Source organism: Camelus ferus, chromosome 4 (assembly GCF_009834535.1).
Source record: "Camelus ferus isolate YT-003-E chromosome 4, BCGSAC_Cfer_1.0, whole genome shotgun sequence".
Lineage (NCBI taxonomy): Eukaryota > Metazoa > Chordata > Mammalia > Artiodactyla > Camelidae > Camelus > Camelus ferus.
Genome location: NC_045699.1, coordinates 52383819 through 52402326, shown reverse-complemented (window position 1 = coordinate 52402326; position 18508 = coordinate 52383819). Strand labels below are relative to the sequence as shown.

General features: G+C 41.8%; 1 long non-coding RNA gene across 3 annotated transcripts in view; it reads left to right on the top strand.

Annotated features, from left to right (window-relative positions):
• The window catches only part of LOC116663214, a 190163-nt gene that overhangs the window by 24555 nt on the left and 147100 nt on the right, over nt 1-18508 (top strand). For all 3 annotated transcript variants that reach the window (XR_004319386.1, XR_004319387.1, XR_004319385.1), the window contains one exon: nt 1064-1141. This is a non-coding gene — a long non-coding RNA (uncharacterized LOC116663214). The remainder of the gene's footprint in view (nt 1-1063; nt 1142-18508) is intronic.

The following is an 18508-nucleotide window of genomic DNA, read 5'->3' as shown; positions in this document are numbered from 1 at the left end:
AGTTTTCACAGACGTAGAAAACAAACTGGTTACCCGGGGGAAGAATGGGGGAGGGATTGGTTAAGAGTTTGGGGTTAACAGATACACACTACTATATATAAAACACATAAACAACAAGGACCTACTGTATAGCACAGGGAACTATATTCAATATCTTAAAATGAGCTATAATGGAAAATAATCTGAAAAAAATGTATATGTGTAACCAAAATGCTTTGCTGTACACCTGAAACTAACGTTGTAAATTGACCACACTTCAATAAAAAATAAGAATTATAAAAATAAAGTGATGAGTTTTGAGTATTTATGGCCTTTGTTTTCAATGTAAGTTAATTTTAAGTTTATATAATTTAAATTTCAATAATGATAGTGTTTAACAGTCCAACTTGTAGAAAGCCTAAAAATTTATCAATTGGCACACCACTGAGGAATATCCCACAGTCCCAATTATGTTTTTTTTAACAGGTGTGGCATATTACTGTTTAATCCCCACTTAAGGAGATGTTTGGGTGCCACTCAGGGAGTGAGGGGCTGGGCTGGCTGCAGCCATCTCCAGGCAGGAAGAGCAGCATCCACCAGGGGGCAGTATGGTTCCAGGTGGTCCCCTCCTAGGGAGCCAGACCTCAGCCTGTGGTTCTTGGAGGAGTAAAGGGCTGTGTCTGGGGGCAGAAGGCCGGGACTCAGAGCTCCTCTCTGGGTGTTGACCAAGGGAGTCATCAGGAAACCAAAAATCCTGAGATGTCACGAGAGGAGTGAGGGGAGAAGCCTCCTGCTCCCTGCACCCATCTCGCCACTGGGCAGCAAGGCCTAGTCCACACCCCACTCTGGTGGGGCAGAGCCTCACTTGGGACGGAGGGTGAACTTGGGCTCCGGAGTGTGAGTGGGGCAGAACTTAACCACCCCCAATGGGGCGCAGGGCCTGAGGTTGAGAGGGCCACGGAGGAAAGACCAATTTTAGAAGCAAAGCAGAATTCTCTAGGCAGTTAAACAGTTTAGAGCCTTGGAGGACTCAAGCAGGATCACAGAAATCCAATTTCCAGATTGTGCTCTTTCCTACACACAGGGGCTGTGGCTGAGTTTTTAAGCAAGAGCAAGTTACACAGCACAACACACCTCTCCTATCCACAGAGGCTCAGATATGGTAAGTACTTACGTTTGATTGACCCTCATTCCATTTTGTATGCTTACAGTCACTCTCTGGAAGGCCCATTTCACGCTTACGTGCCTCTTTTAGGAGCTTGGAAGTGTAACGTCATGGTGACTGATTTTTTTCCTACCTAAGGTAACTCCAGCCACCATAACAGCAAAAGCAAACTTGGTACCTGGAAAAAAAATCACATTTTATTACCAATTTAGGCAGAAGTGTATGAACTAAAATTTTATAAACTATCCAAATCATTTACATAAAGTAAGTTTTTGTTTGTTTCTCTACACTCATCTGCTGGGAGATTCAGTTTGCTTCCTTGTTTTGTTTATGAAGATCTAGCTTTGTATTGAAACTTGAAAGCCCAGGATTTCAAAAGAGTTGTGGTTGTCTCTTTTGCTTGCTTCAGGAATAAATTGCTCCCAGGCCGTAGGATGAAAGTCACTTCATAACTGGTGTATGGGCCTTCGGTGCCTAGATGAACAAATCTGAGACAATGTGTGACTTCATCTTACACTGAATTTTTAACAGTTTATGAACACAGTGCTGTATTAGAAATAATGGGAAAATAGCAAATTTTGGGTGATTAATGTCTATTATAAATTGACATTGCAGGAGAAGGGAGGAACAAGAGAATAGTCAGTCCCACGTCTCGAGTGAATTCCTGTCCTGGGATGGGCTGCCAAGTGAGGGTCCTTGGCTTTGCGCAGGGAAGAATTCAAGAGCAAGACATAGTAAAGTGAAAGCAAAATGTATTTAGAGAGACGCACACTCCACAGGTAGAATGTGGATCCATCGTCTCAGAAAGTGAGAGCCCTCCCTGGGGATGAGGGTGTTAGCTTTTATGGGCTGGGTGATTTCATATGCTAAGAAAGTGGGAGGAATATTCTAACTATTTTGGGAAAGGGGCGGGAATTTCCAGGAATTGGGCCACTGCCTACTTTTGGGGCTTTTATGGTCACCGCGCCTGTGGGTGTGCCATTTAGTGTGCTGATGTGTTACAGCGAGCGTCTCTGGAGGCGCTCAAGGTCTGTTGAAAGCTGAATCTTCTACCATCTTGGGCCCGGTCGGTTCTGTCCAGTCTTTGTTGTGGCCTGTTTGCCTCCACAGCTGTGTCATTCTTTAAACAGTCGTGCCCTGCCCTCTTCCCTCCTGTCTTTTGCTCAAGTTGTTAAACAATTTATTACAAAAAGTGTTGAAAATTTTTCATGTTTCATATAGAAGAATAAGAAAAAGATATCTGAAATTAATAAATAGGATCACAGTATATATACTGTTTTAGAACTTAAAGGTGTTTTTACAGTGCATAATTTTAAACGTGCACAGAAGTATAGAGTAGAGTGTAGTGAACCCTCAAATTTTGTTAACATGTTTCATCTATAGTCTTACACACCCATCAGCATAGCATTTTATCTCTAAATGTAGAGCTTAAGAAATATCACTCTCACTTTAAAAAAAATTATAAAAATTTCCATAGTATCTTTCAATAGCTGGTCATTGTTCAGATTCCCTCAGTTTTTGTGTGTGTGCCCTCCCATAGGTGTACGTGCTTAAACTTATAAAGGCAATATAATACATTGCAATTGGCTAATATATCTCATAAATTTCTTTTAATCTATAGATTCTTTCATCTCTTTTTTCCCCACACTTTGTTTATTAAAGATAACACTTTTCTTTTATGTAACATATCACAAACATTTCCCCCTCATTCTTCAAGACTTCATAATATTCTACTACGTGGATGTTCCATAGTTTATTTCCACAATCCTTTATTGTTGGATAATTGTTTCCAGTATCTTCCTAATACTCAATCTACTGCAATGAACACCCTAATACCTACATTTTTGGCAACCGGCTTGATTGTTTCTTTAAGAAAAATTGCTGATTGAAAGAATCAAACTCTCTCCTCGTGCTTTTTCAGTGGTTTACTTCTAAAGGAAAGGTATAAACCTACTTTGGAACTTGATTTAAATTTAAACTCACCAAAAATGGAAGTTTCCTGCAATAAATATTAAAATCATTTCTTATTGTACCAGTAAGGTTCAGGGTTTGGTAAGCAGTGTCTCTCATTACAGAAGGGGCAAGGAGAGGTTTATGGTGGGACGACTATACAGGTGTTCACAGTCAAAGAGCAGGTTAAACTGGAAGCTGCCATTCTTCCTCAACGACCCACCCCTCTGGCTTGATGAGTCACTGTAGTTTGAACTGAAAATGGCATTGTCTTACATGATTGATGAAAACCCCTGAGCATATGTATAGACTGCCTTGGGAAATGCATTCATTACTTCTTTGATGGCTGTGCTCAAACTGCGAGATTGCAGGAAAGTAGTCTCTGGGAAGGAATGTGAGTAGTCGTTATTGCCACTGGCTAAGATTCCGTGACTTCCTTTGGAAGCTCTCAGGAATTCAGTGTGGTGCTGGATGAATGAGAAGGGGACGGGGAGCCAGGGAGATAAAACATCATCAGCCATGAATTGAGAATTATGGAAGCTAGGTGATAGGTACCTGGTAATTCATTCTACTTTTCTCCCTAATTTGGGGGTATGTGTGAAAATTCATGGCCATAATCAAAATTTAGACAGTCTTTCTCGGAGCAGTGTGGCCAATCCATGGCCATGTGCCCCTGTGTGGCTCTTTGGGGCTCCAAATACAGCCCTTGAGGCAAGCATGAGTGAATATGATTTCATGATAAATTATTGTAATGGAGTGTTTCTAAAATAATAACAATCCTTGGAGAGATTTCAAATGACATTCCATGCAAGCATGTGCCACCATTCACTTACATTTCATGCAATAAACAAATCATATAGGAATATTTCATAAGGGAAATTATTGTAGCCCCTTGCCAATGACGCTGGAAGATTCTGCCTTACACCCTTTGTTAAGGAGACCACCCTTACTGCAGTCTTAAAAAGTAAAAAAGCAAAAAACTTCACAATCAGGAAATTCCACCTGCTGTCTAATCTGGTTTATAAAAGGTGCTGAAAACACTTGTGGTATACCAAATTGGGACTCATGAGATAGTACTGATTTCTTTTTGTTTTAAACTTTAGAAAGTCAAGGATTCCAGAGGACCTCATACACAGCAGCTCATCACTGAGAGTGACTGTAGAAAATCCAGTATCTGAAATTTTAATTGTAGAATGAATCCCATGTCCTGCTGGAATAAGTTTTGGACATAAAGAGTGCTTACATTAGTTATACAGATATTTGACCTATTGTTAACCCCAAAACTGGTGGGTGTAGAGCCGAGAGACCCAAAAGCCAGAGATCAGGAGAAGGATGTGTTTATTGTTACTGGCAGCAAGTACGGAGAACACTGGGGATCTTTCCCAAAGTAGTGAACTCCCTGAACAGCAAAACTGGGCAAGTTTTAAGCTAAGGGTCCATGCCTATTCATGAAGGAGCTTGAGCTGAGGGGAATTCAGTGCAGAACTGGGGCAAAAGTCAAGAGAGTCCAGGCTGTAGTTGATTGACGTCAAGGGGGCCAGCGTCATCATTCCATCCTCCACCTGGTGGGGGCCTGAGTTCCTGCGGGACTCGAAGACCGAGTCAGATTATGTACATCTCTTGGGGAGGAGCTCGGACTCTGTTTTACTGCAGAACTGTCGTTTCTTGACTCATTTTCCTTTGTTTCTGCCTTCCCTTACTTCTCAAGATTTTTTTTTTTAAATTTTTAAGTTTATTTTATATTTATTTACTTAAAAAAATTTTTTTTTAAAGATCATTGTTACTGAGACTTGTTCAAGGGTAAGCACTGTGGCCAGGCTTAGATCACAAAATAGCTTAGGCCAACATGGCTTCTCTTATGTCAAGAAAGCCATTCCTGGTTCTCTTCTCCGGGGACCCCTACCCTGTTTGCTTGTACCATTAGATGTCTCCTTATAGTAAGCTAAGGACTAGGTGCTGAAAATGCAAAGCCAGATCACTTCACCAGCCTCAGTGGTGATTCTCTGACATACAGAGAAGAGAAGACATTTTGACCTATGAGTCAGTAACCACTAGCAAAAAGCAGATGGCTGATTTTTTTGTGTGCCCTCACACCCTAACAATGAAACTAGAAAACTATAACCCTTAATGGGCATAAATTAGATCTTGGTTATAAAAGACTTCATTTCATAAAATAATATTTTATCCTTTCAAGGGAGTCCTCATTTTACGCATAAGGAAACAAAGAATGAATGAGGCTTAGAAAGTCAAGGTTAGATTGAAATCATGGTCAGTTCTGATTTGATTACATAAAGTGGCAAAACCTAACATTCATGCCAGTGACTTCCTTCGTAAAATAAGAGAACATTTTCTATTTATTCTCTGAAAAAGACGCATTCTATTCTATCTGCTATCAACAACTGCTTGCTCACTAATTCCAAAGTACACAGCATCATTTCCATTTAGAGTGTTTCCAGAATTGAGGCGTAGTACAGTGGTGAACTGGAACCAGTTTGTATCTGCTCCGCCTGCACACCTCTTCCAGCTTCATATTCTCTAACCTCATGGGGGTGGCTTGAAATCAGACACGGTGAGAGTATTTACACCACAGAAATCGCCCAACGCTTCAGCCAGGGCTCACTGCTTTTTTAACTTGGAAATCCAGTTTGCCAGGGTACCACTTGTTATACTATAGCTGCTTAGTAGCCAAGGCTTTAACGTTTATAGTTTCAGCCTATTTCCAGGTGACCCTGACGGCTAAGGCACTGATCAAGTCCAGAATCCTACATGTGGCCCTGCATGGTCTGGCCCTTGCCCACTTCTTAAGCTTTGTCTTATGTTATTCTTTTCTTTGCTCACAGCTCTTCAGACCCACAGACATGCTTTCATTCCTTTGAAAACTCACTGCTTCCCAAGACTTGGCCTTTTAACAATTTTCTCTGTGCCCCAGCCCACCTGCTCCTGGTTAACACTTGTCCTTCAGCTCAGAGATGAATTTCCACATCCCTGACTCCAAGTCCAGGTCAGGTATCAGAGTTAAAGGCTTTCCTAGCCCTCTGAATCTTAGCTTTGTAAAACAGATGGCAGTCTGTAACTCTGACTGTCTATGCATGTTTGATTCAGGGCCACTTCACTGGGCAGGCACTCCCCTGGGAAGTGGAGCTGTGTCTGTTTTTCCTCCATGTGATTTCCATACTAACTAGGAGGCATAGGGTCCTTTAAAAATATGTATTTAGAAAATAGTTCAAAGATTTAGAAAAATATAAAGAATAATATAATAAACACCTGTGTCCTTATGCACCAGCTTTAACAAATCTGAGTGTTTTGCCAGCATTGTTACACAGTTTTTTAAAGAACGAAAAACGTTGGTATTCTCATTATAACCTTGGTGAATTCCTCTCAATCCCATAGCCCTTTTTTTCCCTCTCTGGAGAAAACTCTTATCATGAAGATGGTGTGTCTCCTTCCTCTTTAAGAACAAGCCATAATTTGCATGGGAATGCCCATCTACATGCATATTTAGACAAGACAGCACTCATCTTTGCCAGCATATGTGGTGGCTGGAAGTGAGCGAATGCCCTTACTAATGAGAACTTATGAACGGCACGGTCCTTAGGAGAACTGATGCCCTGTTTGGTGTTTGGTTCAGCATTTCCTAATATGTTGTGTAAGTCAATCATTTCATACCATCTTTTAAAACTCTTTTAATTTGTTTAGTTGTCTAAGTGCTGACATGAGCTCGGTCTTCAGAGACTTGAAGCTTTGCTACCATAAGATGGCAAAGAGGGAGTGTGGAGTAGTGGTGAAGAGCGTGGGCAGCGGGGTGAGGGCTCTCGGAACATCGTGGTCAGAGCCGCGTGACCCCGAGCAGCGTCAGGGGCCCCACTGGGAATGGGCCAGAAGTGCATGTTCCCGGCTCCTACCCCGGCCCCATGAATCAGAAACTCAAGCCCTCCAGGTGACGCCGTGCCCACTGATCTAGGGTAAGGAATTTAAGCCCTCTAGACCTCACTTTACATGTCTTTATTTTACAATAAAAATGATACTATGACACAACATTGTAAACTGACCATACTTCAATAAAAGAAATATGTACATGTATGACTGAAACATTATGCTGTACACCAGAAACTGACACAACGCTGTACACTGACTATACTTCTTTAAAAACTTAATAATAATATCACAGGACCTTTGTGAGGATTAAATATTGGTTAACATTGATTGAGCACTTCTGCCAGTGTCAGGCACTATTCTTAGCACTTCCCATATGTGATCTCACTTAATCCTTAAATTGACTTCACAAATAAAAAGAGATTAGAAAAGTACCTGGCACCAAGCAAGCACTCAGTAATTGTCAGTATCATATTATTATTGTTACCTTTTTGAGCTGTAAAGATTAAATGAGATGATGTAAGTGCTTAGCACAGCATCTGATCCATAGCACATGCTTAACAAGTATTAAATATTTGCATATAAAAGTATTTGTCTAATGAGTAAACATTAGTCACATGGGTCTTTATGGGAAAGGGGACCTAGTTTAAAAAGATAAGTGACAGGGACTCTCCCAATGGGGGAAAAAAAAGACCATTATAGAAAAAATTTTATAGATTCGCATTTCAGCATTTCTTTTTCTGATTCGTCATAAGTCACGGAAGCCAAAGAAAGCTCTTTGAACTCATTGGGAGGGACAAGAAGGTAACTAACTACTCTGTAATTAAGCTGGTAATAGCCACCCTCTATCAGAAGTGACCAAAAGCCAGAGAATCACAGCCTGTGAGGGCTTTTGAAGGAGCCAGGCTGCTCTCAGTGATGACATCCTTGAAGTTCTGACCTACGACGAAGTAGCTCAGAGAGGGAGTTGGCTCTGTCTGCTGGGGTCCAAGAAAAGTAAGGGGAAGGTCCAAGTGGATGGAGAGCAAGCAGTTCAAGGCTTGTCAGAAAAGTGTTAACTTGTATTTGAGCATTTATATTTGTTTTAAAATCTTACTGTGAATTGTGTCTTCTAAAATCAAGAAATCGCGAGTAATCGCTTTGCAGTTTTAGATAAAGAATTCCTGTCTTTTGGAAAAGGACCAGTGCCTGGGAGAGTGCGCCCTGCTCGCTGTGACTGGGAAGCCAAGCAATGGAAGCCTTCCCTAGCTGCACTCTCTTCCCCAGCTAAACTGACCTCTCCCACTCCGTGTGCCGCAAACATCATGGGCTTCTTTTCTCTTGGCACTTGGTACACAAAGAAGTGCTTGTCTTTTTCTTGATCTAGACCAGGACTGTCCCCTATGCCAGCTACATTCGTGATTTTTAGTTTTCCTAAGTACAGCTGACCCTTGCACAGTAGGGGGTTAAGCTGCGTGTAGCTGACAGTCGGCCCTCCCTTTCCGGAGTTCCTCTTCATCTGCAGGTTCAACCAACTGCAGGCCATGCAGTACTGTTACACTTACTACTGAAAAATATCCACCTATGAGTGGACCTGTGCAGTGCAAACCTGCGTTGTTCAAGGGTCAACTGCAGACGCTTTTAAAAAGTAAAGAGGAACAGGTAGGGTTAGCTTTAATAATGTATTTTATTGAAACCAATGTATCTGGAAAACTATCACTTTGCTATGTAATTAATACATAAATATTAATGAGACATTTTACAGTTTTGGGGGGGGAGTGTACTAATTCTTTAAAATCCAGTGCCACACTTACAGCATATCACAGTTTGAATTAGCCACGTTGTCAGGGCTCCATAGCCACATGTGGTGAGGGGCTCCTGTGTTGGACAGCACAGGGCTAGAGCGTGAGCAACTGGAAGGCAGCATCTAATCTATCTTTGTACCCACAGTGCTTTGTGCAATGCCTGAAACATAAATGCTGTTCTGTAAGTAAATGTGGCAGGCAGAATTCTAAGATCACCTGCAGTGATCCTTGCCTTCATATAATCCCTTCCTCTTTTGAGTGTGGGGACCATATGGATATGATGAGACATCGATCTATTGATCACAATATGTTATGTGGCAAAAGAGACATTATCTTTGGTGGGCCTGCTCTAATCAGGTGAGTCCTTTAAGAGCAGAGAGTTTTCCTTGACTGGTAGCAAAGGAAGACATCAGAGAGAAACACTTCTGCTGGCTCAGAAGAAGGCATCCAGATATGTAGTGAACCGCCTGCCGATGGAAAGGAGCAGCCTCTCGAAGCTGAGACAGATCCCCAGCCAACAAACCTCAGTCCTACAGCCACAGAGAACTGAATCCTGCCAACAACTAGTAAGCTTGTAAGAGGACTCTGAACCCCAGATGAGAGCTGCAGCTGACACTTGGATTTCAGCCTGGGAGACCCTAAGCAAAGGACCCAGCCACACAGTGCCCTGATTTCACTAAATTTGTTGTAATTTATTACATAGCAATACAAAATGAATACAGTAAATAAATATCATAATTCAACAATCATCATCCAGCTGGGGGCAATATATCTAAACTTTAGGCGTAGTTCCTAAGAGGAAATAGCGACTTCTGAACATTAGACTTGAAAATCAAACCAGTATCATGATGGCAACATATTTATCTTAACCATGCCAGGGCATCAGGGCATCAGTGAAGTGGGGTGTTTGAGTTATTCTGTCTTTCCCAGTGCTGTTTGCATCAGAGGGAGGAGCTAAGTGAAAAGCCAAAACAAACAAACAAACAAAAAACCCAAAAACCCAAAAACAAAGCCTCTGCAAATAAGTTTGATATACCCACCCTGTAAAGGAGTAATTATTGATTAAACAGAGACAAATATGGAAAAATGACAATAACAAGCAGAGCTCACATTTGTTGGGTTTGTCATCTATACAAAGCACGTCACCCATTGTGTCACTGTATCTTCACCATAGCCCTAGCAGGCAGATACTGTTACTGATGTCATTTTATGGATGTGGAAACTAAGCTAAGCATAGAGAGAGGAGATTTAGCTGCACAATGAGGCAAGAAAGGTGGTTAGGAAGGAAGAGGAAGAGGAGGTTTTCTTGGATGACGCACTCCTGGATACAGCCCTTTCCCTGGAATGTTAACAGGTTCTTATTACGCCCCTTTCTTCTAACAAGATGCCTTTCCCAAGTGGTCCTCGGCCTCTGCATTCGGTCTTTCTACTTTCTTCTTTGGAGAAATCATTGACTCCTGTGACTTCCAATAATATCTCCAGTCCTGACTCTGAAAGCTACCTCTTGAACCCTGCCCTTCTGAGCTCCAGCCCTCCAGTGTCCCTTCTACCTGGATGTCTCACTAACCTCTCAAGCTCGGCTTGTTTAAAGTGGAGTTCATTGTTATGCCCCGAAAACCAGCTCTCTTCTCCGTAATCGCTGGCCAGACCACTCGGCTCCAAACCCAAAGACTGTTCAGCCCTTTCTCATCTCCGTTCCCTTTAGCCAGTCAACTGCTAAAAGTGTCCTTCCAGGTTATTTACTCAGCTGCTCCTTCTGCATTCTTCAACCTCCTGAACCCTTTAGTCCACTGACCTTCTTTGCTTCCTTCCTTATCCAGCTTTGATTCCACGCTGCATCAGTTCAGCTGCTCTTACCAGAGCCCAGATCCTCATGCTGCTCTATTTTCATCATTCCTCTTTGACATACATGAACCCATCCATCTTCTTTCTCTTCAACTGGGAGGCTGAACAGTACTGAAAAAGTTGCGCAGAGGGAAGATAAAAGTAAAATAGAACCCTTTGTTCCAGTTTTCATGGAGGCCCCAAGACCAAGGGTGCCAAATACTATCACATTGCAAAGCAAATTATTTGGCCCACCTATCCATGACTTCTAAAGCGAGTGGATAAAGACGGGTTTTATGAGTTTCATCTTTCACTTACCTTGAGCTGTGAATTCTTCCTATCTGACACTTCCTCCCTCCCTACACCTTAGCCATGGGGGAGCTTCACGGGCATCTTTGATAGGTATCTTTTGAAGCTTGGGGGACACAGACAGGCATTAGATTCATGCCTAGGGAAAAAAGTCTTTAATGAGAGACTGACTGAAGTGAGCTGTGTCAGTACAGCCGAGGGCTGCATTTAGGAAATAACCACATTCTGACCTTTGCTAGGCCAAAGCTGCATGCTTCCAGGGACCAAATGTGAAACCCGCAGTAGGAATATGAGTCTGGGTTGTTTAAAAAGGAATTCTGACCCAAAGGACTTCCTCTCAGCAAAAAAAAAAACAGGTTTAGAAGTTCCGGAGGAGGGGTGGGGGGAATTATAGGTGGCTGGCTAGGAGGTAATGCCTGAGACAAAGGAATTCCAATTGGAAGGGTCCAGCAGGAGAGCATATGAGAAGGCCACAGATGCTTGAATGAGAGAAGAAATGTCAGCTTAAAACATCAGCCAGAACCAGAGGGAAGCCACACCTTGTGTCAGTCTAGAAAGGTTTCATTGGTGGCCAAGTGGTGGGAGATCGGAGTCGGGGTCAGGGGGAGGTAGCACTAATGGGGAAAGAGAGATGAAATGTCATTCCCCACTGCAGACCCTTTGTTCTAAAGCATACCCCCGCTTGCAGTGAAGTCTGGAGTTTTGTTACAACAGTTTTGCCATGGTAGTTATAAACTGAAGCTGTGATGTAGGAATGAAGTGACCAAGAGGGCATTATAGTATCTGAGATGATCAGAGACTTAAAAGATCTTCCTAAATGTTTCATCTGAAGGGTGGGGAAGAGCTGACCCAAAAGAGAGGATTTGAATGGGCAAGTGGGGGCGAAAAATAGAACTGTCCTGTCTTTGCATCCCTGTCAGTCCTGTATTGCTCAGTGAGATCATTCAATTACATCACTGAAATAAGCTCAGTCCAGAGCTAGGTCTCAACCTTCAAGCCATGGCAATATAACAGCCTTCCTGGTGGACACACTCTCCTGTCCTCTGCAAATTTTCCCTAAGCCTCTCCACCCTCCTTGATCCTGGACTTCACACTGCCCCTTACCCTCAGATGATCTTGTCTCAGTCTTGGCAGAGAGAGTTCTTGAGAAGGGAGGAGGCTTGGAACTATGTATGTTATTCATTGTTAATTAACACATACCTTGTAAGCATGTAACGGGTGGTTCCGCTGTTTGACAAGTGTATTCCCTTTGTCAGGTAGACTGTTTCCTCCATCGTCTTATTTTCAGTGTTGGTTCCCTTACTATCTCATTTTCATATAATGTAAAAATAAACTTTTCACTCAGTTTGAAATTTGGAAACTTTTTCTGTTCAGACTAAAATCTATGAGCCGCTCTAGAGTCAAGTTTTAATTTATATGTACTGCATCCTGCAAAATGTGTCCAGGAGATTGCCACCTGTATGGTAAGTATTTTATAATATTTGAAACAGGGCATTTCATGCCTTTGCCATTACCCTCAGAGAGCTTTTCTAGTCCCAACTCTCATATTCCATCTAATTACAATTTCATTTTAAAAGCAGTTGGGAGCATATATACCCTGAGCATTTAAATATGTTACATTTAATGTATCTAATGAGTTTTTTATTCCAATATAACTAACAAAAATAATTGGAAAACTGGGTTGCTAATGGAAATATACCTCTCTATACTAGTCATTTACACTATCTAAAGGAATTCTAAGTTCATTGTAGAAAATTTGAGAATCACAGGAAAGCATAAAGAATAAAATAAAAATCAGCCATAATCACACCACTATTTCTGTACCCATTCGTGAGATCTTCTAGTCTTTTCTGTTTTTCAAACTGGGTGTAATAATGCACATACATTTAAAATTCCTGCTGGTTTCCCACTGAACATTCTATCGAGGCCATCTTGTTTCCTGTGCTATTTAATACTCTCTAACAATCCAGTTTTGGTGACCAAGTTGTATCATCATACTATAATATGCTATGATTTATCATATTGTAGTACATATCATACATAATAATATAATCTGGTCCTACTATAATTCATTTAACAATTCTCAGCTTGCTTGTTTCTAGAAATAGAAAAATCTAGCATATACTTGGCTTCTGCATGTATTTGGTTTTGATATTTTCATCCCAACATCAATAACCTTAACTTAAATTGTTGCAACATTGCATACTTCATAGTGTGTAAAAAAATTGCAGTCCAATTTTAAATTCAGCAAAAAATAGAAGGCCACCGAACTCCTTAGTTTTCTGAAATTGAGATCTCAGGGTCTCGCTTCTCCCCCTCTCCTTTACTTTCTAATTCCTTATTATCTAGTATTTTCTTCTATTGAATTTTTTCTCTTTCCTCTGTCTCTCTTCAACATGAAGTTTGTTTTTGTTCGATTTTTCCTTCTAAATGCTCCTTGTAGGGAAAAAAAATCAGCCATAGTTACACGTAAGGCTTGTGCCTGCGCATCATACATTTACCTGTGTATCAAGGGTGGAACCATCTAGTGAGAGATTTATGTATACCAGGCTCATCCCACTGATGAATCAGACAGGTTTTAAATTTACCCAGATGAGCAGTGGAGCTGTCATGTGGTCCAAAATGCTCTAATATAACTAACACATTCTCTTACTGAAGATAGACCTTCAAATCAAACCATAAGCGGAAGTTTGCTTAATAATAAGAATGAAATCAGAGCAAGAAGGTTGGAATTAGACATTTAGAATGTTTGGTAGCCACAGGTTAAGACAGCATCATTATAATTAAGGTTAGATGTGGAGTTGGGGTTAGGCTGAGGGACAGAAATTGTGACTGAGAAATTCATCAAGGAAATGAATGCCATCTTGAAGTGCCCCTTGTGAGGGAGCCAGCTGGACTTACTAAATCCCTCTGCCTTGCTGTGCATGGTGTACCCTTCTAGTAGAAACGTGTGCATTCATAACCTGCTCCTTTCTTTACTGTCTCTCCTTCCTCCTGGTCATCTGTGACTCTTGCTTCCTTGGTCCTCCTCCTATTGTCTAATTGTTCTTTCTCTGTCTCCTTTCCATGCTGAGTCTTGGTTCTTGCATCTCTGGGGTAACATGTTTATGCAAAGTCTGTCCTGGACCTTGGGGTAGACATTCATAGAGCCCCTGAGGTCAGCACTCCTCTCTTTCCAGACACATAGTTGGATGACAAGTCCTGCCTTTCCTTTGGTTGGGTCGGCTGTGTGATGAAGTCTGGCCTTTGAATTATGAGCAGGAGCATTGTCTGTCACTTCTGGGCTAGCATTAAATTGCCAGTTGGAGACCCTTCTTTCCTCCTGTCATAGAGAGCAGCAATGTTCCAGGTAGGTGTTTGTCCATCATTCCGAGTCCTAGAGTGAGATGACACTGAACAGAATTCTTAGTCAACTCTTGACTTAAAGAAAGGTGCAGAATAGGGGGAGGGTATAGCTCAGTGGCAGAGCACATGCTTAGCATGCTCAAGGTCCTGAGTTCAACAAACAAATGAAAAACCCTAATTACCCGCCCCCACTAAATAAAATAAATAAATAAAAGATACATTTAAAGAAAAAGAGTGATGAGAAATGAGTCTTTGAGGTAACATGTCACTGAGTTTTTGGGATTATTTGTTCTTTGGCATAATCTAGCTCTACCCTGACTGAAACAGCCTTCTTCTTCTTTTTTTTTTTAACTCTTCATCTTAACCTCTGATGAGTTTATCCAAGACTATGGCTTTAGCTTTATCCTCTAATCAAATGAATTCCAAATCTACTGAACTGAACTGAATTGACTATCTGAGTTCAGGTCCTAGTTTTCTAGTTACCTTGTGACACTTTCAGGACCCACTTGAACCTCAGTCTGAATGTTCTGTAGGTATCTCGAACTCACCATACCCCCAAACAAATTTATCATCATCTTTCCCTCAATGGCTGCTCCTCTTTTGCAAATTTTAGTCAATAACATTATCTTCCTTGATTCACTCAGCATTGAACCTTGGAAATTTACAAACTTCCTCCTCCTGAGTGAAGTGGGACCTGCCTTACCAGTGGAAGTTTCCAGAGGCAGAGAGACCAAGTTCAAACACAAAATCCAGGAACCAGGGGTATCCATTCAAGTCCCGAGAAGATGTCTTTCTTAAATTCTTCCTAGTGTAAAAGAGGGAGGGTCTCCTTTTCCTTTTCAGACCCTATGGGTTGACTTTCTCCTCCACTGGTTTGCTGAAAGCAGAAGTGATGATCTACTCTGTTTTTCCTTTCCTTTTTTCTTTGTTTGTTTGTTTGTTTGTTTTATAATTAAAAGAATACTTGTAAACAACAGGATTACAGTATATTTCCAGCATATTGGCTGCTGCAGGCTTCGTAAACTATGGTGGACTTTCCGAGCATCACTTTCTTGTCTCCATTACGTAGTTGATGGGGAGCTGGCATTTGGCCCCTGAACACAGCCAAGAAAGAGAAATCAAGGCTGATGTTCAGGTGGTGAGGTAATATCCAATCCGTGGTCCCTGAACCCAGTGTCTCCACCCCAGGTTCGTTATTTGTATCTGCAGTTCTATGGCAATTGCAGATCTGGAAGGCTGCCACTCCACATGTCACCGGGCCATTTATTTATTCATCAAACCAAGCCCATGATCGAATTGTTCCTCCAATCACCAGTAGAAAAGGAAAGGGTGATGAAATCAGTCCCTGGCCACATTGCAGGAATCAGGAATATATTTGGGATTTGCTGCTCTAGTTGCATTTTTGGTTATAATCACAAGAAGAGGAACAGGGAACTGAGAGTAACGTACTATTCAAAGAACAGGGAGTCCCGGGGAACAGTCCATGCTGGTTTTCCCTTTGCTGAGGCAGTTCCTCATTATCTCTGTAGGTTGAGAACCAAGGCCACTTCTTTGGTGAGAAGGGGCTGGGTGGATGGGCCACACCGAGCACTTACAGAGGCAGACACTAGTATTTTGTGGGAGCCTGTGTACAAAGTCAAAGCTGCAAAACCAAGAATGTGGGGCTACATGGGGTGGAACTGAAGGAGAGCAAACCAGGATTAAGCTGCTAGTGTCACTATTGAGAAAATGCTGCCATTCTTATCCAGACTTCTTTGTGACTAGTTTTCTCTCTCCCGTCTGCGAGTAAAGCTTGAATGGCAATATTTCTGAGAACTACCATGAAAAAGGGAGTGGATTTGGGTTGGACTTTCTGTTTATTATGTGATTAAAATCACCCAGTCACTTCATTTCATTGTGGTGCATTACTGCATTGTCAGCTGTGTCTGGCGTTCCCAAGTCTGGACACCTCAGCACAACCTGTCTGGAGGGACACTCCTGATGTGCCACTGGGGCTGGAATGGTGGCTGCCTGGCCACAAAGAGCCGGTAAGGGGACCTGGGAGATCCCTTACTCCTTACAAAACTTGCAGTCAGTTGTCCTGTTTCCAGACCCACTCAGCATTTCTTCCTTGGGAGGCACCTGGCATCCTCAGTTTCTGAGAGTTTGTGGCTCTAATTGTAGCAATGTTTTCCTAGGCCAGTATCCCAAGGCAAAAGAAATAAAAGCAAAAATAAACGAATGGGACCTAATCAAACTTATGTGCTTTGCACAGCAGAGGAAACCATAAACAAAACAAAAAGATGATCTATGGAATTGGAGAAAGCATTTGCAAATGATACAACTGACAAAGGATTAATTTCCAAAATATACAAACAGCTCATATAGCTCAATTAAAAAAAAAACAAACCCAAACAACCAAATAAAAAAATGGGCAAAAGACCTAATAGACATTTCTCCAAAGAGGACATACAGATGGCCAACAGGCACATGAAAAGATGCTCAACATCGCTAATTATAAGAGAAATGCAAATCAAAACTACAATGAGGTATTATCTCACACTGGGTTCAATCCCCAGTGCCTCCATTTGAAAAAACTGTGATATTAAATAAACCCATTATCTCCCCTACCCCCCCAATTTTTTTTTTTTTTAAAGAAAACAGTCTTATGGTTACCAGAGTGGAAAGGTAGGGGGAGGGATACATACTACTATATATGAAATAGATAAACAGCATGGATCTACTGTAGAGCACAAGGAACAATATTCAATATCTTGTAATAACCTATAATGGAAAAGAATCGAAAAAAAGAATGTATATGTATAACTGAATCACTATGCTGTACGCCTGAAACTAGTACAACACTGTAAGTCAACTACAGTTGAATTTTTTTTTTTAAAAAAAGCCGATATAACATGATAAAGTGGCTTCCTTGTCTCAAGGGGAAACAAGACAGGGATTAAAATTATCCTGCATGAAGATTTCTGAAAACAGCAGATAATGCAATATTTATCCAAATTTCTTGTTTTTCATTCATGCAAAACCTAGTGAGTGCCATGCTGAGATTTAGGTGCTGGGGTGTGGATAAAATAATTAGAAATCTTACAGCATCTCCTGGTGAATTTCTCCTGTGTTTCTTCATATGACACATGGTGGTTCAATCACTGATGTCAGTTGAACTTTTGCTATAGGCTCGAGTGACAGAGAGGAGTGGCTGTCTTTTCATAGCGAGAAAACAGCTGTGCCATCATTGCATTTGCCAGGAGAGAGAGGAAAATTTGTCAGGGGCTCCTATTTGTCACTGGCAAGAACAGTGAGACACTGGGGCAACACAGATTATTCCAGAGGTGCAGATTCTTCCGTCAGTTTCCAAGAATTGACTTGGCTTTATCCACGAGGACCCTTACGGAGGGTCTGAAATTTCTCTTTTGACCGGCCAAAGTGTGGCTTTTTATACAGAACGTTTTGCAATGCCAGCAGATACTTTCCAGAGAGGAATTGGGAATTAAGTGAAGCTCTGGTTGCGGATGATTCGTTTTCATGCCTAGGTACCCAAACAAAGAGAGTGAGCCAGAAGCCAAATCTGCCAGTGAACACACACAACGGAACTGGTGCATGGGAATGTCAGGGCTCTGCTGGAGCGCCAGGGGGCGAGTTCTCTCCCCCTCCCTGGCTTGCATTTTGGCAGCTCTGTCTTCCCACCCCCACCGTCCGCTTCCCCGGGTCCTCGGATCCTTTCGCACTGCTGCTTGGAAGGAGCCCAGCTCACACAGACTGACAGTGCTGTGATTGGTGCTTCACCTACCCCTGCCTCTTTTCTGTCTGCATTTGATCCTTCTGATAATGACAGTTACTTTCTTTCCACCGATAAATAAACTCTTGCAAGAGTTGTGGAGTTATGTTTGAATTTTCTGAGGTACACTGCTATGGGGAAATAAAATTCATATTTTGAAATGTTTCCCCACTTCTGCTCACCTCTTCCTCCCTCCTCACCCAGTCAACACTGATGGAAACCTTAATGTAGACAATTGGTTTTCTTCCCCTCAGAAGGTGTTGTGATGACAGTGGTGGCATCCTTGAGAGCTGACACGTCAAAATGTTGATGTTCTCATTTAAGACGTTCGTCATTGTCATCATAATTGGTGCCTCCGTTTGCTAAGACTCTGTTTATTTATGTGCATTTTATCTCGAGTGATATTTCTTAGGATAATATCCACAGGGGTTTGGGGTTCCTGGAATGAAAAGTGTTACATAAACTGAAATGCTTACCCCCTGGCAAAAGGTAATCTCCATTGCACAC